Consider the following 15,424-nt stretch of genomic DNA (forward strand, 5'->3'; position numbering starts at 1 on the left):
ATTTAGTTATTAAAATTTAATCACTTGAGAATAAGACATTCCTATGGCAAAGGATTAGTGTTGGATGTAATCACTAATTGTTTTCTATATGAACAGGGGTATAAATATGCTACTTATACAGCTGATTGGAACATTTAAAGCTATGACAATGCCATCTCCTTATCCTTATGTAACAAGGAGAAGCCTATCACAATCTTCCAAACTTGAAGGGAAATTCAGTGACAGTTCACATTGCTTTTTCCCCTTGTAAATTATTTTACTTAAAATTGAAAACCAGAATGACAGCTCAAGCCAACCAATATATTAACCCTTTGTACTAAACCAAAAACTAACAAAATATCTTCTACTTATTTTTTTTTTTTTTTTACTTTTAAGGATCTTATTTATTTGAGAGAGAATGAGTGAGTAAGTGAGAAAACACAAGCAGGGGGAGCAGCAGACGCAGAGGGAGAAGCAGACTTCTCACTAAGCAGGAAGCCCGATGCAGGGCTCAATCCCAGGACCCCAGGATCTTTCCTGAGGTGAAGGCAGACACTTATCTGACCGAACCACTTAGGCACCCAAAATGGCTTCCACTTAAATACACATAAGATTTCATATCTACCCACAGAACTCCTGGTCAAGAAGCTATGGGAATTAACTTCTGCAGAAAATTGCTTTTTTCTCCTCAACTTGCAGTTCTCTGTGTTCACATGAAGGTGAGGTAACAAATGTAAAACCAAATGTGGAACAAATGGTAAAACCCCAGGTGGCTAGAACATGGACATTCTGTTCTACAGGGGTTCATTCAACAATAATTCAGCCTTAACATTTCAACATCAATAAATGAGGTTACCAAAATTCTACAGACAACATTATGAGGTTTCTTTTTTTGTTGTTATTTAGGTTCCAGGAAAATCTATGACAAAGATACAAAGTGATATACAATATAAATTACTGCTGATACTAACGAATATTTACAAACCTTTCAAAATTCTTGACACTAGAATTTTATAAAAAGAAACAGTAAGTCCAATCCTATCTATTTGTTGTGTTTAGTTGAGTTTGAGTGTGGTGCTGTTCTAAGGGCTTTACAGAAGTTAGGCTGAGAACACAGGACTTGACTCCCTTTTAGAGGAACGTCTTGTTTCCCAGGAGTTTAGAGAGTCTTCCTGCCCAAAGGAAATTGCCTCAACCAAGTAGAGCACTTATATGCAATTTTTTCTTCTCTTATATGCAATTTTTTCTGAGTATAAAATTAGTAACTACTGTTACCATTTTGGAAGATGCTTTCTTCTTTCTTCTTCATTCTTTTTCACTCTCCTGTTTTCTTCTTTTTCCTTCTTCCCAGCCACCGATTTTCCCTCTTTTCCTCTTCTTTTACATCTCTACATATAATGTTCTCTTGTTAACTTCCTGAAGCATTTACAAAATTTTGTTTACATGTTTTGTTTTGATTTTGGAGGGCATATTTTTAAATGTGGCATAATAGTCTGTCAAGTAATTAGTTTACTTTGTTCCAGATACTAGAACCATCTCTCAGTAGCAATTGCACTTTGTGATCTTGGGGTGCATATCAGTGACAGACAAAATGCTGCATTAAGAATCTTCAGGGATTTTTGTGATCACATGATGATTGCTGGACCGTGGGAATTAGGCTATGGAGAGCTCCTAGCTCATTCTCAACTAATGGGGATGCCATGGCTATATTTTAGAAATGAGGGATCCCTGGGTGGCGCAGCGGTTTAGTGCCTGCCTTTGGCCCAGGGCGCGATCCTGGAGACCCGGGATCGAATCCCACATCAGGCTCCCGGTGCATGGAGCCTGCTTCTCCCTCTGCCTGTGTCTCTGCCTCTCTCTCTCTCTCTGTGACTATCATAAAAAAAAAAAAAAAAAAAAAAAAAAGGTTAGAAATGAACCCAATGACTTTTGGGACATTGCATCTACCTGTTTGAAAAAGGTTGGGAGTGTCTTTGAACAACGAAGAATTTTGTTGAGTCAAAGAATAATGTGGTTTCTGTCATTATACTGAAGTCAAATTTGGATAGAAGAGTGTGCATAGATAATGAGTAGCCATGTTTGGCCATAATGATTATTACACTACTGTCTTTTAGCTTTAAACTCATACATCTGTATTGTGCTTTTTTGACACTGAGGTTGAACTCGTGTATATTTTGCCAGTTGGTCTCCATGATATTTTGTAAGAAGAGGCCCTAGAGAGAATCCCGAAGGCTGAATGAATTCAAAAGGACTTGGGCTTTCCTGTTTGCACCCAAATCCAGTCAGGTGATAGCTCTTTATCCTGGCAATGACAACTGATCCCACAAGTAGCCGTTCACTGCAGCCTGCAATTTTTCTGTGCTATTTAAAACCAGCCTCAGTACATTCCTTTCAGAAAACTCAGAATCAGCCAGACCGCGCTTCAGCCTCAGAAGTCCGAGTCCCCGCTCTGCAGGCTCTCCTCCGGGCCTCTGAGCTTCATTGACCCCCTTTGCTCCCCTAACCTTGGTTTAACACACAAAGTGTCCTCCTCCTCTTGCCTTTTTCATTTTCTAATAGCCAGTTGGCAGTTCTGTCTCATTTTCTTCTGCTAAGATAACTGATGCAGTTTCTGTCTCCCTGAAAACCTCTGGCCTATTCAGCGATGGGTGAAAATAAAGAACTATATGGCATTACTCAAGATAGCTGCATTAGAGAGGAGGCAGGGGCTAAGAGAGAAACTCGAGGGGACAGAGGACGACTTGCCCGTGGGCGTAGAATAGAACTAGCATAGCCACTGTTGAGGGAGACAGTTGGAGAGTCCTCAGTGGACCCATGTGGGAGAACTTTCAACTAGGTTACAAATAAAATTATTTTCTGGAAATCTACATCCTGGTGAGTCCATTTACAGCAGAGGAAGGATGAGGCTCTTAAGTTTGGAGGATAAGCTTTAGAAATTCTTGGTCGTTTGTGTTTGGTGGTCCTGGGTTAGGGGCACCAGATGGTCAGTGGTAATGAAGACATGTTCCCATGAGGTCAGCCCACCCAGTGAGTCCTGAGGGTAGGGACTGCGTCCAAGGAGGCTGCTCAGTATGGAGTTTTGTTCTAAATTCATTGTGTCTAAATTCATCATGCTTCATTGCATGGCAGTCTGAGGGGAATTTTAAAAAATAGGCCATATTCCCATTCCACACAAGTGTGTAGTATTCTCTCATGAGAATATCTATTTGACTCTCTCCATCCCCAAAATACCAAGGAGCCCAAAAAGAGCGGTGGTTTTAATTGAACATCTCAACTCAAGTTTAGACAGTGAAGTTGGTGGTTTAGGCTCCTATAATACGATGACGCATGCCTTGGTAGAACTGAAAAGCACTGCACCTCTGTACAGCAGCATTCCCAGCTGCACACTGTGGATAATCATTTCACCTTTTGGACAAATCGTAGCAGAGCCCCTTCAATGAAAGAATGTATTAATCTCAAGTGCAATGTAGACTAATTGCATTCACTCTGACTGCTAATGATGTATTTTGCTATATCATAAAGAAGTAATATAAAAAAAGGACATTATTTTTTTTGTTTTTTTTTTTAAGGATATAATTTTAGTTTGTATTGCAGGCAATGTGATTAAAATTTTAACATATTTTCATATGACCAGCAAGTTTTATAAATGATGTTTCCTTTAAAATGGTTTTGTTTTGGAGATTCAGATTTCCTCGGAATTTGGTTAGATTCAAGTCCCTATCTCAAAGATCAAACAAACACCTAAACAATCTATCATTCCTAATTCTATAACTTAAAAAACTTGACATTTTGTGCCAAAATCTTCATGTGTATTATTTCCATTAATCCTCACAAAAATGTGGCAAGAGAATAATTATTGATTATAAATGTCCAAAGATAGACATTGGATTATAACTCAATTTGACTCTAAGACTCATGCACTTTCTGCTATACAAGCTGCTTCCCTTTAGTATGATTCCCTTTGTGTTTGGGAAAATATAGGGAATTGGAAATGTGAAACTGATACAGTACAGAGGCTACAATACAGGCCCCAGTGGAGCTCAGAGACTTTATAAGGCTTCTGAGATAGTAGAAGAACTGACCCAACCCAGCTCTGCTGATTCCTGATACTTTATATGGCTAGATCTGAACTTACTCCAACATGTTCATAACCATGATCTGAATGCTACTGCCAGCAATGAAGAATTGCCGAGTCCCTTGACTGTGTCTAATTTTACCCCAGCCTCGAGTCTAAAAAGCACCAAATTTTAATATGAGATTGAATGACACAATAGGCACACTTGTATTGATACAATATCAATACAATGATATATATATATGTATATATATATATGTATATATATATATATATATATGGAAGGAAAACTTTGTCAGTTTGTGTAAAGGTTCAGATGCAATTAGAAATCATTTCTTTTATCATGATTTCTCTTAGAAGATCTAGAGAAATTCCATTATGTATGTAACAAGAGGACTAAAAGCCCTTCTCTCTTCAGATGAAGCCTGGGAGAAGAAAAAGTCACTAATAAAGAGATCCATCAGACTGTATAAATAATCATTTCAACTTCACCTTGTCTGTGTTGCCCTGGAGCTGAGTTTGTGGGTATTTGGGCTGGAGAGATTGAATTTCTCTGGTATTCAAATATGAGAGGAATATTTTTTAATTGCTTGCTTTTGCTGTCATGGTTATTGGCCTGAAAAGGGAGAGGAGAGTGTGGAGATTGGGAGTGGCTGGGCACCATATCAGAAAAGCCAATGAATGGCTTTTAAAAGACAGGATATCCACTTTTTAATCTTTTTTTTTTTTTTTTTTTTTTTTTTTTGCATTTCTATATGTAAATTTCCTCCATCTCCCCAAAACAGTGTGGAAAACTTGATACACATACAAAGGCATGATACTTTGGAGAAGGAAACTATGGAAATCTGGAAGAAGAAATATGTTATTTTTTCTTTTTTAAAGGATTTGTGAGAAATAAAGGAAGAACAGCCATAGCTGAACACCTAAGTAAGAGATGAGTGAGGAGAATGTAAGAACACCTGGAATTCATTGAGAGATATTAAAAAGAAAGTGTGACTCCAATCAACCTCTGTGTTATAGATATAGGTACTCAATGAATGTTTTTGATATGTATTACATTTATTGAGCATGTATAATTCTCTAGGCACTGTTCTAAGTACCCTGCACATATCAACTTAATAAATTCACACAATAACCCTTCAAAACAGGTGTTCTTATCCTTATAACTTTACAGATTGAGGGTATTGGGATTACAACATTAAGTAATTTAACCAAGGTTGTATAATTGAAATAGCTTACAGCTTCTAAGAGGCAGCGCTAGGATTTGAACGTTAGGTGTGTGGCTCCAATAAAAAAATGATTCAGAGAAATATTCAAAAATACACTCTATAAGTGTCAATAAATTAAATAAATGATATCACTCCATCTTCCTAAAATATCCTTCAGGTAACAGATACCTAAAAAGAAAATTATAGCTAGATGCCATGTACTTTTCAATCCTATGAACATAGCTTTCAGAAAATATTGACTTATTCTAGCAGACTGTTCTTAAGTGCATTATTGTTGGATTAAGAGCAAATTCATGTGTCCATTATTGGCATGAGCAGACTCAAAGAAGCTGCACCTCCTGAGCCTGTGTAATAGTGGCAGAGGGATTAGTGTGAGATCCCTAAGGAGAAGATCAACCTTGATGAACCAGAGATGGAACAGTCAGGGCTGATGCTCTTTCCAATGTGAGATTCTCTAGCCATTTTGGAAGGTCTGAATTCAATTGTATTTAAAGGAATGTTATTATAAAGTCTCTGTCTTCAACACAAAAGTTACAGAGCTGTATTTTTTTTATTCTTGAGGGTTAAACTTCAGAGGAAAGAAAAAGGAATCAGTACACATGCTGCAGGGTCCATGCTTCTTTGAGGGTGCCTGAGACTCCAAATGCCCATTTTGCTGCTCTTGCAGTTGTCCTTTCTAAGTCATCCATTGACAATCTGTGATTTGTGATCATGGCATAATCTGTTTGTGTGAATTTAACTCTGTATGCGTGTATTTGGTTTCACATAAGGTCAGCTAGGTGACTTTGTGAACCGAATAGATGACCACTTCATTGAGCAACATACTCGTGGGAGCATCAGAGTGATTCTATTTCTATATTCCTCCCACTTCCAACACTCTCCTAAATTCTCACCGGCACACAAACTGCCTTTCATTTTATCATGGCTTGATAAAACCTTAGTATAGCTTTCATTCACTTACTACCCTCTTTCAAGTCATTTTTGAAAACTACTTTACTGTTGGTATACAAGTATAATTACAGAGTTCTTCCATATAGTGAATGACTGCTTGTCTCTGTCCATTGATTAGTACTAGTTCTAACCTTTGAGGCAGTCAGGATAACATGGACTATTTTCTTTTTCACACAACAATCTTTTGAAAGGTTGAATCCTTAAAATCATATATTCACTAGTCACTACTCTAGTTTTTCATTTCTATAGGCTAAAATACACAGCTCTTTCAGCCATTTTTTCTTTGACACAATTTACTAGAACATAAACCATCTTATTTAGTTTATTCTGAACATTTGGTAATTCTTTATGTTATTCATCTATTGTAAAGTCCAGGAGAGTACACGTACCTTCAGGCATGACCACCTGACTGATGTTATGTGTGAGAGGATTGTTACCTGCCTTGATACGGATATTAGATACTAACATAGCCACATAGCCTACAAGTTCAAGATTTTTTTCCCTTCTCTTTTTGTCATACAAGCTAATCACATTATTGGTTATTACTGAAATTCTTGTTCGTAAAAACTGGATCTTGTATATGTAAGCATTTACAAGAAAGTCAGCTCTCATTCACTGTGAACATTTAAAACAATGTACACAATGGATTTAATATTGGTTCTTCTTAACTCCAATTGGTCAATTTTAATCCATTGTTCTGGATTGAGGCAGCATCAGAGGATTGTGAAAACTAATTTGGGTGAGATAATTCCTATGTTGGAAGTCCAGCTGAGCAAGAGGGATGAGATGTCTTTTAATGTTTCTTGAAAATCCTGGTTATCCATCTAAGACAGCCAAAAGGCTTCATCTTGGAGTTTAGAACCCTCCCACCTCATTTTCACTCTACAAAGATTAAAACCAAGTAGTCACAAGGCCTTCAGGGGAGAAAGAATTTGGAGGCTGAGTACTATCAAATTAGAGTAGAGGACAAAGTTCATATAATTTCAACAGTTTCAGAAAATGCATTTGACAAAATCCTACACTCTTACATAATAAAAATACATTTATTTTTGTAGAAATTGAAGAAAACTTCCTCGACTCCATAAAGAGTATTTACAGAAAACCAATAGCTAACATTATATTTAATGTTGAAAGACTGAAGTTTTCTAAGATCAGGAATAAGACAAGGATGTCCAATATCTCCACTTGTATTCATTTTTGTGCTAGAAGTTCTAGCCAGTGCAATTGAGCAAGAAAAATAAATAAAATGCATCCAAATTGGAGAGGAAATGAAACTATCTCTATTTGCAGATGACATGAACTCATATAGAAAATCCTAAAGAATCCACAGGAAAGCTATTATACCTAATACATGAGTTCAGCAACCTGGCAGGATATAAAATCAATAGTATTTCTATACACTGGCACTGAACAATCTGAAAATGAAATCATTCTATTTGCAATACCATCAAAAATAAATCCTCAGGAATATATTTAACAACAACAAGAACAACAACAAAAGTACATGAGTTGAACATACCAAAAACTACAAAACATCATTGAAAGAAATTAAAAGGGACCTAAAAAAATACAAAGATAGGCCTTGGTTTGCATGGTCCCAGACTATCAGAGCCAAGAGGAATCCCCCTCAAGTAAACCATGAGCACTCCAGCCCTAGGAGTTGCAGCTGCCCCTAGCCCGCATTCAGAGAACAAAGAAGACAAAAACTCAAGGAACATATATTGAAAAACCTTTTTTTGCCTACAAATAGGAAAATCACACATCCAGTAGTAGAGACCAGAGAGTGATGAACTCTGAAGGTCAGGTCCAGGAAGAGACAAAAGTTTTGAAATTTAAAACAAAAATATCTGGTAAAGAAAATGTCAGTAGACCTCCTGGGAACAAAAATAATATAACAATGGGGGAAATGGTATTCCTTTAAGACTTTATAATGAATTAAGCAATTCAACAGTAACAATTGACCCCCATAATTTTGAGGATAAATGGGACAGTTGGTGCCAATTAAAGATGACCCTCAAAATCAACACATGACATTAAGCCAAGTATTTCATCTTAAAAACAACAATAAAAAGAGACAAATATCTACAGAAAAACCAAAGCAAGATGCTAACATGTCCAAGAAGCTTGCGCTTGGGTCTTACCGTGGCTAAATTGTTTAGTTTAAGATTAATTCATTTAGAAAGTCAGAGATGAGAGTTCTGCAACAATGAAGACATTTCAGCTCCTGTCTCCAAAGCCCCAGAGCCTCTGCCCACAGACACCCACAGTGTGACAGTGAGAAGTGACAGAGCCCCAAACATGATGACCACCACTTGTGAGCGCTACCTCTCAGGACTGACAGGGGCTGTGGGTCCTATCAGAAGTCACCACAACAGTGCTCCGAATGCTGCAAAATAAGGCATCAGGAGAACCACTGCCAATGTTACATTCCGGAAAAGGCCTCAGGAGAAAGAATTACTACAATCAAACATGGTTTTACCTAGTGCCAAAACCAGTTCTCAGGATGCATGGAGAAAGAAGGTACTGTCAAGAAGCCTGACATCTGAAATTGTAGCCAGGCCTGCTTCATCTTCTAACACTAAAATGATACAGAAGTCAAAAAGGATTGACCCTTGAAGACACACTGTAGCAAAAGCAACTATTGATAAATCAGCTCAGCCCAATGAAACAGTAGAAGAAAGAAAAGAAAAAGCTCCTTTGAGTGAGTGGAAAGCTGGCAAAAGAAAAGTGCTGAAAAGGCCTTCTAGCTCAGTAGTACCCAGCCTGAGCCTGACCGGCTAAATGAATACTCAGTTGAGTCCTTTTGGACTACCATGGTAGGAGAAGATGAGCAAAGATTATTTACTGAAAAAGTAAACAAACTTCTGAATGCCTAAACTTGATTGATGAGGGGAGCCCAAAAGAAGAAATATTGGTCATACTTAATAACCAGATACCAAAACCAAAAATTGGATATGCCATGCATGTATTGAACCTCTCACCTTCTCAACAAATAGTATTGGGAAAACTCGGTAGCCATGTGAAAAAGAATGGAGTTGGACCACACACCAAAAATAAAATTAACTCAAAACTAATTAAAGACCTAGATTTAAGAGAACCTGTAAGTTAAAGCACCTATACATTTTTTAAAATAAGATGTAGGTGTGGGGCACCTGGGTGGCTTAGTCATTTAAGTGTCTGGCTCTTGATTTTGGCTCAGACCATGACCTCAGGGTTGTAAAATCAACCTCTGCACTGGATATGGAGCCTGCTTAAGATTCTCTCTCTTCCTGTCTAAAAAATAATTTAAAATTAATAATAAAATAATAAAGAAAACGTGGGTGCAAACCTTCATGATATTGAAATAGGCATTAGTTTCTTAGTTATCACACAAAAAGCACAAGCAATGAAAGAAAAACTAGGGTAAATTGGATTTCATCAAAATAAAACTCTTTTGTGCTTTGAAAGACTATCAAGAAAGTAGATAACCCACAAAATGGGGGAGGATATTTGTCCATCATATATATTATAAGGTCTTGTATGTAGAATATATGAAGAACTATTACCACTAATGTTTTCATATTTGTATATATTGCAAAATGAAGACTTCCATATTTTGGTGTTCATACTTCATAAATGTGAGTAAAGACTAAATTTAACCCAAATTGCATGAAATAAAAAATAAATTAAGATAATGGGAAAAACAACACAGTAGGAAAAAGGAAAAGAGTATAGAAAACTAACCAAACTCAAAGTTGATTCTCTGAAAAAATTACTAAAGTTGGTTATACTTAGATAAAACTAACTATGATAAAACCAACAATGTCAGGAATGAAAAAAGAGAATATTACTACAGATCCTACAGACATTAAAATAAAAAAGATAATATTTTGAATATCTTTATGTCAAATTAAATAACTACAATGAGAAATTTCTTAAAAAGCACTAATTTCCCTAATTGACACAGTGGAAATAGAAAATCAGAATAACTATACATCTACTGAAAAATCTGGATTAAAAAAATAAAACAACTCCTCCATAAAGAAACTCTGGAGCAAGATGACTTTACAGGTAAATTCTATCTAAATTTTAAAGAAGGAATTTTAATGATCTTACAAACTCTTTCAGAAAATAGAGAAAAAAATGAATGCTTCCTTTATTTTATGAAACCAGCATAAACCTAACACCAAAACCTAGAAGACAATATCAGATAATTAATTACAAGTATTCCTCAGACATATAGACACAAAATCCCCCAACAAAATATTAGCAAATCAATTCAGCAATATATAAAAGAAAAGAATACACTATGACCATATAAGTTTATCCCATAAATTCAAAATTGGTGTAGTATTTCATAATCATTCAAAACAATAAAATCGTCTCACTAGATGCATAAAAAGTATTTAACAGTGTCCTAATAAAATAAAAACTCTTAGGAACTGCAATATAGAAAACAACTTTCTCAACCCAAGAAAGGGCACCTTTTAAAACCTACAAATAAAATATCATATTTAATGTTGAAAGATGAAATACTTTACTCCTAAGGTCAGTAACAAAGCAAGAATGCAACTTTTACTATTTCTATTCAATATGTACTGGAAACCCAGCACAATAATGGTAAAAAAAAAAAAAAAAAGAAAAGAAAAGAAAAGAAAAGAAAAAGAAACTTAAGCCTTAGAAAGGCAAAATACGTCTCTATTTGTAGATGGCATGATTATCTATGTAGGAAGTCCTAAATAATCTACAAATAAGTATTAGAAAGAATCAATGAATTTATCAAGATCACAAAATGTAGCATCAATAAATAAAATTCAGTTGTATGCATCTAACAGCAAATAATTGGAAAATGAAATCTGGAAAAGTGCATCAAAAACATAGGATACAAAAAAAAAAAAAAAAAAAAAACATAGGATACGTAGGAATAATTTTAGCTGAAAATGTGTAGGAAGATTCAATGCTGTTAACATGTCCATTCTTCTCAAAATAGCCTATGGATTCAGCACAAGCTTAATCATAATCTCAGTAAGCAGTTTGTAGAAACTAAGAACTTAAAAAAAAAAGAAACTAAGAACTTACTATAAGTTTGAAATGAAAATATATAGCAATATTGAGAACCATAGAGAACAATAGTTAAAAAAAAGAATAACTTTGGAGGACTTTTAAAGCCTATTTGCAAGGCTTTAATGACTAGAATCAGTGAAACAATAGAAAACAGAAAAACAGCAAAAAAGCGATGGTAATCATGATAGTGTGGCATTGGTAGGAAGGTAGATATACAGGTAACTAGAAATTCTAAAAATTCACCCACACATCTTTGGTCAAGTCATTTTCAACAAGGTGCCAACCTAATTCAACAGGTGAAATTACAGAGTTTTCAATAAATGGTGTGGGAACAATTGCATATTCAAATGGCTTCTATCTCATTTCATGAATATGCATTAATATTAATCCAGAAAAGACAATAGATCAAAAGACAACATCAGTAAATTGAAAAGGCTTGCCTCAGATTGAGAGACAATTTTTCAATACATGTGTATCTGACAACATACTTACATGTAGACCACAGAGAGAACCTACACAACTTAGTGATAGGGAGATCCCTACTACCTCTTCTACTTTCCTGAAATGGACAAGTGTTTTAAATGGGAAGAATTTGAAAAAGATATTCAAATGGCCTACAGGCACATGAAACAATCTTCAATATTATTAGTCAGCAGGGCAATTCAGAGTGGAACCACAATGAGGTATCTTTTCACACTTAATAGATTGGCTGGAATTAAAAAAGATAGTCAAAGGGCGCCTGGGGGGCTCAGTTTGTTGGGCATCTGTCCTTGGGTAGGGTCATGCATGACCTCAGGGTTGTGGGATCAAGCCCAAGTCAGGCTCCCTGATCAGTGAAGAGTCTGCTTCTCTCCTTCTCCTTCTATCCTCTCTCAAACAAACAAACAAACAAACAAATAATCGTCAGTAGTGATTTGATTAGGCTGAAGGCCACTGGAACTCTCAAAAATTTCTGGTGGGAGTATAAAATGGTACAAATACTGAAGAAAACATGTTGACAATTTCTTATAAAGCTAAATATACGTTTTCACATGACTTAGCAGTTCCACTTCTAGGTAAGAAATTAAAAAGTAATAATAACAGAAAGACTTATACACAAATATTCATAGCAGCTTTCTTCATAATGGCTAAAACCTAGTAATAACTCAAATGTTGTTTGGAGAATGGATAAGAAAAATGTTACTCATATAATACAATATTACTCAGCAATAAAAATGAATAACGCAATGATACGCACAACCACTTGAGCAAAAAGGTAAGACAGGAAAATGCATACACTTATGATGCCATTTACATTGGGTTCTAGTTATAGAATTAAGAGTAGTGGTTGCTTGGGGTAGTGGCCTGGAGCAGACTGAATGCAAAAGAGTAGAAGGAAACTTTTTGGGGTGACAGAAATGTTCTATATTGTGATGGGGGTGTGAGTTACACTAGTTGTAGGGTATATACACCTAGCAAAGCTCAATGAATTGTGAACTTAAATTCAGAATATTTCATTAGATATGTATTATTCTCAACACAGTTTGTAAAAAAAAAGAAAAGAAAAGAAAGAAAAGAAAACACCTCTAAGCTTTGAAAAACAAAGCCAACTTTAATTATACATTTAACCATCTGACATTATTTCCAAAAAACGTTGATAAAATCACAGAAGCTATGAAAGCCAAGGCCATCTTTAATTATACTTGAAATATCAAGGTAAACAAGATTGGTCCTGAGCTCCATTCAGAAAATGGAGGATCTTTGCCTGTGTCCCTAATGCTACCATTGCTGCAAGTAGTTCATTAGTGTTCTCCTTTACCAAACATTTCGTGGAGTGTCTACTTTATATGGAATACTGTGCTGGGTGTTGAGCTTCGTCCACAAAGAGTTCACACCCTAGTTGAGAGGACATATGTGAACAGACAAATCTCAATGTAAAATGTTATAAAAATTAAAGCAATGGTACGGCAGTATGGCCAAGGTGCTGTTGGAGTCTATAGGGTAAAACAACTAACTCTCCATGAAGGTGACAAAGCAACATGCCACCAAGATCTTGAAGATGATGAGTGGGAGTTTTCTAGGTAAGGAGAAATGAAAGATGTCAGGGGCCTGTTAGGCAGTAGAGCATGTGCAAGATATTTAGTCCTAGAAAGCCATGATGTGTTGCAGAAGCAGAAAATTTCCACGTGGCTGGGGCATGAGATACATAGAACGTGGTAGGAAATGAGGAAAGAGGAAGAAGCCTCCTCTGAAGGACTTTGTAAGTCACTCTTGTAAGCACATCATATATATAAATATACATCAAACTTTGTGTAGTAGGCACTGTTGTGAATTAATCTTCCATTACTTACCTGACTCTTGTGTACTTCACTTCCTTGACTCCATTGGTACATCTTAGCAACATTGTATGAGATCTTCCCCAGGAAACTATTTTAGTTTTAGATGTAATGATAAAATAATATAAGATTGCAAGTTATTTTAAGATATTTAGACAAGTGAAATACAGCAACTAGAAATATTACCATGACTCTCTTTCCTCTTTATTTTGTTAAAATATATGCTGTGTGGAAAGCTATGTGCAAGCATAACAATAGGTGATCGATAGTATCGTTATTATCAGACACTATTCTGTACTTTTGTATTCCAGTGATCTTCTTGTCAAGCATCTCTCAAGCCTTTACAAATGAGTAAATATAATTTCCTCCAATTTTTCATTTATATAATTGAGATAACATGAAGTCGAGGAACAGAGTTGATGCTAGACAGGAAGGCTTTGGAATAATTCAGAGGAGACCACACAAACTGAACAGAATTTATTTGAGCCTGTTCTAACCTTTGGATCATATCCCTCCCAGAGGAGATAAAGAAATCCGTCCGCCAGTGCACACTGAAAATACTGACTATACTCTCCAATGACTGTTGAGTTAGAAATTATTTCCAGTAGGTAGTCTATACAGCCAGAACATTTAAGTCCGATGCGGTGGGGAGACACCAGACCTTTCAACACTTTTAAAAGCATTTTTTTTTTGATATTACAAATTCCAAATGACTCTAACATTTTTCCCTTTTATCAGCACATTCAGTGCTTAATCCAGAACTGTTGCCTACTCTCTTTTCTCTTTTCCTTTGCCTTTATATTCCATCTCAAACCTCAGGATAAACTGCGGGGTGACTCAAAATACTATTTAAATAAAAGGCCTTCTTCAAAGGCCTTAAAAGGAGCGGAGTTGGGTATTTGAGGGAAGGTTTCCCCACCCGAAGCCAAAGACATCTATTTAACTGCTATGGTCTCTAGGCCGTGCATATTGACTGATTTACTGTCACAGATAATCCAGCGCTTGGCCAGAAGCCATTTCAGTTTAAGGGCATGCGGTTTGGCAGGCAGCATTGCTTGCAATAATGTAATAAAACAGAAAGAAATCCATACCTGGTTGTGAAAGGAAAGAATCTATCTATTTTGCCAGAGGCAGGTGAAATGGGTCTGTGTGATTTAGTGGTGGGTCAGAGCAGAGCCGTATAAAATAACCCACCATGACTTGTATTTCTGAAAATGACCAGCATGCTTCAGAGTTCCTGAATTCTGTTCACTTACTGGAAGTGGTGGGGGACAGTTACTAGTTTTATTTGTCTTTTCAGACCATTGGCTTATGATGGTGCTATTACTATTTATGGTTGTTCTGATCAAGCTTCTTTTGGTTGCAATGATCAGAATGCCATGTAATCTCACTCAAATCACATAAAATCAGAGGCTAGGAGATGAAGTAGAGGTGGGTTTCAGAAAATACGGAACCGAGACAGGCTGCTTCTTCTGGCGATTTGGTTCCATTCTTTTCTTTAACACATTGCCTTCCTCTGCTCGCACATGACCCCAAAGCACTGCCTCGCCCACTTTGTCTTTTGTCCTGTTATCACAGTCTTTTTGTTATAGCCCATTGCTAACTAACTGAGTCTTTTGGTGTCTAATTTCCAAGTTCCCAGGAAGAGAATTTGACTTGACCAGCTCACCCATGTTTTGATCAGGATCTTTGCACCAAGTGATATCCTAGGTCTCTATGAATTGGTGTCTCAAGAGGTGGTTTGAATAGAGACGCTCATCATACAGCCTGCTTCTCATCCAGCTTGGACTACAGACAGGAAAGGCAATAGTAGGCATGTCTGCTATCACAAG

The 15,424-nt window shown here is 36.4% G+C and overlaps 1 pseudogene; it reads left to right on the forward strand.

The window, feature by feature from the left end:
• The first annotated feature begins 3,299 nt into the window (after positions 1-3,299).
• On the forward strand, positions 3,300-9,343 carry LOC100686916 (annotated as a pseudogene).
• The last annotated feature ends 6,081 nt before the right edge of the window (positions 9,344-15,424 follow it).

This window comes from Canis lupus, chromosome 36 (assembly GCF_011100685.1).
Source record: "Canis lupus familiaris isolate Mischka breed German Shepherd chromosome 36, alternate assembly UU_Cfam_GSD_1.0, whole genome shotgun sequence".
NCBI classification, from domain to species: domain Eukaryota; kingdom Metazoa; phylum Chordata; class Mammalia; order Carnivora; family Canidae; genus Canis; species Canis lupus.